The 10,515-nt window shown below is 40.9% G+C and overlaps 1 long non-coding RNA gene across 1 annotated transcript; it reads left to right on the top strand.

The window, feature by feature from the left end:
* Positions 1 to 1,830: 1,830 nt before the first annotated feature.
* On the top strand, positions 1,831 to 3,612 carry LOC147818182 (uncharacterized). The gene is made up of 4 exons (XR_015438231.1): positions 1,831 to 2,179; positions 2,526 to 2,607; positions 2,981 to 3,084; positions 3,396 to 3,612. It is a non-coding gene; the product is annotated as an uncharacterized LOC147818182 (long non-coding RNA).
* Positions 3,613 to 10,515: the final 6,903 nt, after the last annotated feature.

Raw genomic sequence — 10,515 nt, 5'->3', positions numbered from 1 at the left:
TAGAATAGAAACTAATACTCAGTTTGGAGTCATTGTGCAGGTGCACATGTCATGATGGTTCTCAGCTCTCAGTCATGTTCTTTATTCTGACAGAGACAGAATCATTCCAACATGTTTTGACTCCTGTCATCAATAATGAAATGAACTAGAGCTGAAAACTATCCGACTAACACTGAACCAAACTTAATATGAACAAACACGACAGTTCACTGTAATAACGGGATCGTTTAGTGACCGTGACTTACCGACATTAACCCGCTGTCTCTGTTAACACTAAGGTCGGTGACGTCACCTTCGCTTTGCGGAACTCATTTTAAAACACGTTATAACATGTTTTCTCTTGGTCTATGGTTTTAATACAAGCGGTTACACCTCACAGTTATCTTACACACAGGAACTTCAGCTAATGTTACAAGCTTTCTCCTCATATATGTGATTTTTTACCAAACGTGGACATGTTTGCAATTAGCTACTAAGATTATTTTAACACTAAGATATAAAGTTTACCTCGAACAATGAATGCTAACTGTGTTAGCAGCGACTTCGCACCGTGTCTCCAGGAGCCTGCTGCGGTCAGGGAGCAGGTGTAGGCGGCCGTGCAGAGCAAAGACTCTCTACAGCTGTTCTTGTTATTACAGCCTGTTGCTGCACAAAGCTCGAGCATTTTAACACTAACTGATGATTACCTGTCCCTGTCGGAGCAGAGAGGAGGAGCCACCGACTCCACGGCTTCTCCTATTGGTGCAGCAATGACCCTGTCAGCCCTCACCACAGCTGCCGCTGTTTAAGCATCAGAGGAAGAGAGTTTAAGAGCCCGGCCGCACATCGTTGGTGGCGGCTGACATGATCTGCAGCTCGCCTCTTTACCGCCTCTGTGAACATTTGTGTGTCATTTGTGATTTGGTTTTAGATGCTGGTGTTGATTGTTGGGGACTGGGCTAGGTTTAAAGTTCTGATTGTGCATCACACCCTTAGAAAAAGACTGTTGGACACATTAGGAACAGAGGTGCTGATTCTTGTGTTTCTGGGTTGGTTAGAATCGCAGTGTTAGGCTCTTTGTTGGCTCCTGTTCCCCTACTTCAGTTACCCTCTTGCCTTGTTTGTATTTATGTTTACTTATTTACCCTCCTGTTTACGCAATAAATTAAATCAGTAAATTTGATTTACCAATAACACCTGGTTTTATGTTGCTTCCCTTTCCCCCCTAGCTGGATCGTAACATTAAGACTGCCAACATGCGGTGACTGGGAAGACCGATGCTAAAAACCAACATGGCATCAGTGAACTGAAACCTGGCTCTGTGAGCAGTCCACAGTCAGTAAGTGAAATACTCGGTGAGTAAAATTTCCCGGGCTGTTGTATCTTTGCTTGCAGAAATTAACTGCCTGGTACTGGATGTGAGTCCTACAGCTTCGGAGGTTTTACTCTTTCAGTGGTTCCACAAAGGGTTTATATCTTGATGCTTCATGTGAGCAGTGCAACATCTACTGGCCTGAATGCAAAATGGGTTAATAAAAACATTTGTATGTTACAAATTGAATGTAAGTATAAGGGAAAGCATGATTGTATTTAATAATCCAAGCATAGATTTATATACTGTAAAAGCAAACTTAACTGTAAGTTGGTTTGCAATGTGAGCAAAGAACTTGTAGCTTTGCTTTTAAATGTCAGCTTTGGTGGTTGTGCTGTAAAGGTGCAATATAAGATGTGGCCAGAACATTAGTTTAAAATGTTCAAATGGTGTTAATTCATTATCAACAGTGTGTGACGCAGCCACAGTGATGTCACGATCAAGATCTCCATCTGTTGTATTTCAGAGTGATCTACTGAAATGCGCATGCGCACCAGCCAGCTCTGACCTGTCTGTTGTAATACCACTTTGTGACGCTAGACGCTGTGTGAGTCAGCGGCGCGTCAAGTCTCTCCTCTGTCCCACGAAGAAGAACGACATCCGGCAGCATTTGAAGTTAGCATCACAGAAACACAGGAATGGCTGAACCTCCTAAAAGACGATATTCATCTGCATCCTGAAGCACCGCTCCCGACAAGAAACCACGTTCAACGGCAAAGAAAAGAAGCAACACGAGTAAATCTGGATGTGGTTTTCCGCCGCTGGAGAAGCTCCTGAGAGGAAAGAGATGCGGTTTGATGCCGAGCTCGCAACTTTCCTGTTAGCCCGGTGAGTAGCATCAATGCTAGCTCTTTAGCTAAAAGTATAATCAGTGCAACGACCGACAAACATTTCAGGTGTTGATATTGACGTTGTGGACAGACGTTTTAGCGGTTAGTAGGATTGTGTCTGTTGCTCTCGGCTGTTGTCCAGCTAGTGACGTCAGTAACTTTAGGCTCATCTTGTAACTGACTGTAACTTGAGATTGTATGGAGCCAGCAGACCGAGTGAATACACGTCGATCGGTTCACCGTGTTGTAACCACTTTACATTAGTTAGGAGATCAGCCATGATTGAAAGTGAACTAGGTCTTTACATTTCTCCGGAGATTTCAGCATCCCTCTGTCTTCATCAGGACCTGAGCCAGTACAGGTGTAATACCGCCTCCACCTGTCTCACCAACGGCAGAGAGTCCAGACACAGTGAGGAGAGTCCAGGTGAGTAACATGCTGTCATTCACTTTTAACAGTAAGACTTGTCTATACCACTGATTAAATCAGACCCACAGTGTAAACATGTTCATACTGCTGATTCTTAATAATGAATATACCACTGCCTGTATTATGTATTTTACAGTATATCCATATTTGTATTACTCTTGTTTATATAGTGTGTACATTGAATTCTTATCATACCTGTGGTTGTCTACCCTTTTCCTTGCATTTACATTTCATAATACTGTATTTTTGCATATTCATATCTATCCTCACAATTTATTTTATACATACACACAAACAGATCTTACATGTTTGAATATAAAAAAACTTGTATGATCTAAAGGAATTGTCCTATCACATGTTTCTGTATCAGGACCAGAAGTCCAGTCTAATCTTCACCCATGATGGACCAGCACCTGCCTTTTCTTCTGCATCTGGCCTCATCAATCATCAACCACATTACATCAACACCTTGAGGTATTATTATGACAGATATTGTCCATACTGTGATCTTTTGCACATCCCCTAATCAATACCTTTTGCACATCTTGCCCAGCAGGAGTTTTGTCATTCTTAAACACCTTGGTACATAGTTGTGTAGTATTGTTTTTGGTTTCTTTTATACATTTGAGTGTTGCAGTGTTCTTAGTCTTGTTTTTATTACAGTATATGCTAAATGAGGTTTAAGTGGATGATAAATCTTTTATGTTCTGGAGTCCTTAGACTGCCTCAAATTTGATAGTAAAAAGAGCTGCTTGACATGTCCTTATTTTTCCTTGTTTTCATAGGGATGGTAGAATCCACCCCAGGCAAGAAAAGGGGTAAGTCTGTTAAAAGTATTTTGTGTAATTGCATATCCACACAGATCATAATTAAATGTTTAAGATGAGTTCAAATGATCCTGTTTATTACATTTAAGTTGTCGTCGTATCGAATGCATCAGAAAACAATGAGGATGTGATTAATATATGGCTTGAATATTACAATAAAATACTTGTTTGGAAACTTGCTGTGTCTGATTTGTCAAGGAACTTAGTGTGGTGTTATTGTGAACTGTTGTTGGCTGTATCTATACATGTTAAGGGTCAAAATGATTTAGAGCTTGTAAAGTGATGTTCACAAATAATTCCAGTGTTTGTAGTTGTAAATCAACCTTTGTAAAATAAATCTGCATGAGAAATTCAAGTTTGTATGTGAAACAATTGCACTTGTGTCAAAGACTTGTATTTGTTAAAAGTCTGAATCAAAACTGAACAAACGATCAGTGTTGAGGTTGAACAAAGACTCTGTAAAAGAAGAAATGGTTTTGTCAACATCTGTGTCGTGATGCAGAGAAAACTGTAAAACTCTGGTCAGAAGTTCCCACAGTGACACTGAAGTGATTGACAGTGACACTGGGAATGTTGCTCAGTTTTACAGTTTTCTGCTCTTTATCTCTGAACACAGACGTCCACAAAAGCTTTTCTTCTTTCCCTGTCTGAACCTCACCACTGATTTCTTCAGTTCTCATTCAGACTTTAAACAAACAAATCTCTTTCTACATGTGAAACAATTGTGGTTGTGGCAGACTTGAATTTCTCATGCAGATTTATTTTCCAGGCTAATAGACTGCAAATATAAAATCAGCTGGCTAGCATTTGCATTAGCTGCTGGCAAGTCTTTTGGTTTTTTTTTCCTATGGAAAGAAAAAAAACGGGGTCAAACTGAAGGCGACACAAGGGGGGTAGCTTATTAGCAGCTAGCTTGCTAGCATTGTTCATTGATGAATTAACTTAATTTCATAAGAATGCAAAATCACGAGTGGAGGGAGGGATAGCATCTTCATTGGTGACAAACAGGTGACACAGAACATTTTTACCATGAAGCAGGATAGACAAGTGAGTGTATATAAAGTGACATTGTTTGTGATTGTGTGTGTGTGTATGTATGTATATGTATATATATATATATATATGTATATATATGTATATATATATGAGACAATAGTTAACATAATTTTTTTTTTTATATAATTTTAACAATGATATATTGAAATAAATGATGATGGCAGCAATGAACTTGTGCACATACAGTACAGAGAGCTGACCCCATTTTAATTAGCACTGGCATTGGTCATTGATGAATTTAACGATTTCATTAAATTGCAAAATGACAAGTGGGGGGCTAGTTTTCTAGTATTAGCAGCTAGCTTGCTGGCATTGTTCATCGATGAGTGAATTGAACGATTTATAAGATTATTCAAAATAATACAATGGTAAAAAAAGTGAGAACTTTCTAAATGTGTCTAACTGATTGATCTGTCCAACAGCCGTCTCTAGTTTTCTTTCCCACCAGGGATTTTCTCTAGGACGAGGTGTGATTCAGGCAGTTGATGATCTTACAGCTGCTTTCACACCACTGCTGTTTTAAACTCACACACAACATTTGAACGTTAAAATTTGAAACCTTTTCTCCATCTCTCTCTCCTTCCAAGTGACAAAGACGTTCGCTGCTGCTGCTTCTGAAACAGTTGCCTGGGTTACCAATGTTGGCGTTTTGGCTTTCCAGGATGGCGGCCAGAATGATGACGCCACATCTTGGAGGCTTTACTGGTCTTAACTGGATTCTCTCTGCATCCAGGACATTTGGAGAAATTACAGTAGAAATGTAAAATAATCCTTCATAGCTCAGTGAGGACAGAGCAACAGTCTGACAGGTCGACCGGAAGCTGTTGCAGCCGTCCATAAGTGATGGAGGGAAGGAGCCGTTATTCATCATCAGTCTTAGTGTTAGAAAACGTTTTACAGTTTAACGTTAGCACACATGCTAACTTCAGCTACAATAACAAGTTACTCCTCACATATATGATATTAGCCTGTAAGACTAATGTAACAGTTGTGACAGCTAACCGTGTTAGCAGCATCTTCACACGGCTCAGCCAGGAGCCTGTTGATGCAGGTGGGTTTACCTGGTGTCCTCGAGGACACAGGTCAGATCCACCCCTCCCTCCTCCCCAGCTCCACCCTCTCATCCAAATATAAAAGAAACCCAAGATGGCGACGTCGTCCAGTAACCCAAACTCACGGCTTCAAAATGGAAGTTTGCCACTTGACACAAACACATAGACAACAGAACAGTGTTTTAGTGTTTGGTCTGACTGAAGATCTTGTTTATTAAACAAAGTTCCCTGAGCTGATGGAATCTGGTGCCAAAGCAAATGAATTGGTGATTGTCAAGTTTGTACTGTTTTCTTTTATGGTATATGGTGCACAAACACACAGACTAGTAAAGTCCAGGCAGGAAGAGAACAACAAGAGGCAGCTGGTTCAGCTTCATCCTCCAGGACTCTGATCACTAGAACAAAGACATGACATTTCATTCACTGAGGAATCTAAACTGTCCATAGGTTTGATTATGTGTCTGTGTTGTGTGATAAACCATTTACCTTCTTTCCTCCCAGTGCATGCTGGGATACATTCCAGTACTTCAGACTTTTTTGTTTGAAGTTTGAATGTTTGATGTGATGAAGAAAAGTTTGTTTCATTTCAGCCAGAGTCACAAAGTTTGAATGTAGAAGTCACATAAATGTCAAACTAATTAGATTTACCCTGAAATTACAGAGATCTTTAAATTGTTTGTATTCACATTAACCTTTATAATAATAAGTTACATTTTTAATTACAGATCATTACTGTCCTTTTACACAGATTTGTATGTAATTTAAGCAGAAAAAATACTGTATAAATAAGTAATTTCTCTTTACAAAAAATGGGAAATAAATCATTATTATTGGCGTAATGCTTAAAATTGAATTACAGACTTTTGTTCACAATTTAAAACAGAAAATTACTGTTAAAGTTATTTTGCTTAAAATTAGGATTTTTTTTTATAGTGTAAGACATTTTTAATTTTTATACCTTACTATACATACTTTTTTTAAATTTTTATGACACACTTTACTATGACTTTTTTTTATTTTCATGCCTTAATTTACTGACGTTTTTATCCCTTACTAAACAAGGTTTTTTATTCTCACATTCCTTGTTAGTACAGTGGATAAAACTGTCGCCTTTACAATGAGAAAGTTCTTGGTTCAAATCCTGAACACGGAGGTTTTTTTTGACAATGTTACGCTTTACTGTAGTGTGACGTTTTTATAGCCAACTATACTGTGTTTTTTTTAATTTTCATGCCTTACTATACTATGTTTTTATGCCTGAATGTACTGTGAAATTTTTGGGCATTTTTATCACTTACTAAACAAAGTTTTTATTCTCATATTCCTTTGTAGTGCTTTGGTTAGAACAGCTGCCTTCCAGTGAGAAGGTTCTGGGTTTGAATCGTGGGCCTTGGGCCATTCTGCATGTTCTCCCTGCGCCTTCATGGGTTCTCTCTCTGTACTCCTGCTTTCTTAAGGTTTCCTTAAAACGTTCACTGAAGTTTTCTCCTTATACTTAAGGAATCATTTAAAGTTAATGAAATCGTTGCTCAAAAGACCTTAGTGACCAAAGTAGGTAAAAGTCACCTCTGAGTTTAATGTGATGAATGGAGAAAATGAATGTAACCCAAGAAGACGCACCTATTCTACAGCTTTTCCTTAACTAAGGAAACCTTTACCTTTACTGTTACCTACACACACACCTTAGCTCCTGCTGTAGCTAACTATACATCTCCAGCCCCACTGCTTCCTGTCAGTAAATCTGTAGAGTATGGGTTGAGCTAAATACTCACAGCAGACCAAACTGTAGAGCCACCTCAGTCAACACCAGAGGATGCTGTGGTTCACAACCTGCACTGCAGGAAAAGAGGCAAACACACTCCTCTGCACTAATGAGATCGGCTTCACTGTGGTAAACACCAGCTTTATGTGTTTTTAACTGGGCAACAAATATGACCTAATTAATATCTGTTCATTTTGCCACAGTTGTGAAAACCAAACTAAAGATAAAGGGTGTAGGGGTGTAAAAGGTTTCATTATGTTCTGACCTGGAATCAGTCAAAAAACTCACAAAGGCCCCAGACTTCTGCTGCAGGCCAAGAAATGTAGTTTAGTATTAAATCTTAGAGAAATCCACCAGAGGAGCCAGAATCAGTGACAGTGAGTGACACAAATGTAAAGTATCAGTGACAGTGTTTCAGGATCTCTGAGATGGATTTCACTTGTTTAAAGAAAAATAAGATCATTAGACTCAGAACTAGAATAATGAGTTGATGAATGTTTTTTTTCCTGGCTTTCAGTCGATCACTCGCTGATGGTCTTTTCAGAGAAACAGCATCTGTCACTGTTGACAAAGGAGGGTTTGTGGGTGAAGTGCCTTGCTCAAGGCCACAGGAGTGACAGCATTTCTCCATCATGTCTCCCTCCAGAGCAGAAGCCCCCCCCCCCCCAACCTACCAGCTTAAAGGCTTTGAGCTGCTGCTGCCCCAGGATGATATACTGCCCCGGGTCCTGCTCATCTCCAGTCGCTGCGTGTGAGTGGCTACTGTATCTTTTCAATAGACGTTCCAAATGATATGACCATAACAGATGCACATCATGAATCAAAGGTCTTAAACCACCCGGCTGGCTGATGTGTTCCACAGGTGCTTCGGTCCCTTCTCCTCAGGATACACAGCATGGAGGCAGCGCACAGAAATACACTGAGAGAGGAGCCGGCCCCGACGCTCCCCGCTCGGCTGTCAGCCGCTGTCCCTTCTACCTGATGCAGGTCTACGTCTGAGCCTCACATGGACCTCTCTGACTGCTCCTGCCTGGAGTGAACCGAGCCTGTGAACGCAATGACCCCGTCCAATCAACAGCCCCCGAGAGGAAGGAGAGGGGGGAAAAAAAAAAAAACCTTCTGCGCAGCATATCAAAGCAGAACTCCTGTACCCCTCGCTTCAAATTAGAAAAGCATAAAAGTGCGAGAAAAATAAGCATCACACATGTTTCGAATATGCGGCGTTTTAATTGATAATAAATAGTGTTTTTGTGGACTGAAGTGCTGAGGTGGTAAAAGGAGGTTTTTTTTAATGGAAAATCAGCCGAGGAGAAAAATAATTGATGGTTGTTTTGATAGTTGAACCAGTTCCCTCAGCTGACCTGATGCTGCACCTGCGAATGATATTAACTTCAGTCAGACTCAATTGTTGCTGCATTAGAGGAATAATAATGTGAACATGTGTATCAGTGATAACCAGATTATCAGGCTCCAGTCCAGTGGCCCCCGACCTTTTACACTGACCATGAACCCTGTGACTCGTCTCTGCTGCCGCTTTTTAACAGAGACGTAAAATCCCCCAAAACGTCGTGACGTCTGAGTTCAGACAACAAGAGGCCTGAAGAGCTGAACGTGTCCGTTTTTAATGTAGATAGTCAAGGCAAGTTTATTTACAGAGCATCATTCAAACACAAGGCAACTCAAAGTGTTTTACAGAGGCGAAGAAATACATTAAAAACATTAAAAACATTTAAAAACATTAAAAACTCATTTGAATAAATAAAAATCGGTCATATGAAGATTTCATAAAATCACGTAGGACACCATTTTAAAAAGTGCTGCACATGGACCTCTGCAGTAAACTGGGATGTTTACAGGCCTGAGATCAGCTGACAGTCTCAGCTCAGCTCAGGTGTTCAGGAAGCTCGTGCCACAGGTGAGGAACTCAAAGCTGCTTCACCTGGTTCTGATTCTGGGAACACTGAGTGAACCTGTCCCTCCTCACCTGAGGGTCCACAAGTCTGTCGGACGAGAGTTTTCCTTCCTCTTTGTTTCTGTCACCACACACGTTACAACAGCTGACGAACACAGCAGCGGAGAAACTGTTACATCACAGTTACATCAGTTACATCACTGTTACATCACTGTTACATCAGTTACATCACTGTTACATCAGTTACATCACTGTTACATCACTGTTACATCACTGTTACATCACAGTTACATCACAGTTACATCACTGTTACATCAGTTACATCACAGTTACATCACAGTTACATCACAGTTACATCACAGTTACATCACAGTTACATCACTGTTACATCACTGTTACATCAGTTACATCACTGTTACATCACTGTTACATCAGTTACATCACTGTTACATCACTGTTACATCACTGTTACATCACTGTTACATCAGTTACATCACAGTTACATCACACTGTCACTGTCATAAAGGTTTGTTCAAACTTTGACTGAGTATCTAATAATGTTGAATTAGGAAGTCAAACATTTTAGAGTCACTGAACTAACTGACTGAGCTTCATCCACACGCACACACAGACGCACACAAAGATACACACACACACAGTTTACTCTGGTAATCTGAACATATATATAACAATACAGTATGTTATTCTCTGAGCTCGGTCTAAGTGTTTGCATGTGTGTGTATGTGCAGCAGGAGGCTTCAGAATAAGTGAATAATCACTTGGTGATTGTGTCCAAACCCTAATGTTGTGTCCCACTGTCCCACTGTCTCTCTGCACCACTGTCCCACTGTCTCACTGCACCACTGTCTCACTGCACCACTGTCTCACTGCACCACTGTCTCTCTGCACCACTGTCCCACTGTCTCACTGCACCACTGTCTCACTGCACCACTGTCTCACTGCACCACTGTCTCTCTGCACCACTGTCCCACTGTCTCACTGCACCACTGTCTCACTGCACCACTGTCTCACTGCACCACTGTCTCTCTGCACCACTGTCCCACTGTCTCTCTGCACCACTGTCCCACTGCACCACTGTCTCACTGCACCACTGCACCACTGTCCCACTGCACCACTGTCCCACTGTCTCACTGCACCACTGTCCCACTGCACCACTGTCCCACTGTCCCACTGTGTCAGTCTTTGAACGACCTTAGCAACAACCTCACTGGCTCCCAGGATCTTTTAGAAGAGATTTGTTCGTGGTTCGGGGCCGACACACACACACACACACAC

The sequence above is a fragment of the Seriola lalandi genome, unplaced genomic scaffold (genome assembly GCF_002814215.2).
Source record: "Seriola lalandi dorsalis isolate HSWRI2012SDOR001 ecotype SW California unplaced genomic scaffold, Sedor1 jcf7180002054683, whole genome shotgun sequence".
Lineage (NCBI taxonomy): Eukaryota > Metazoa > Chordata > Actinopteri > Carangiformes > Carangidae > Seriola > Seriola lalandi.
Note: the sequence above shows the minus strand (reverse complement) of the source record. Positions and strands in the feature narration are given on the sequence as shown.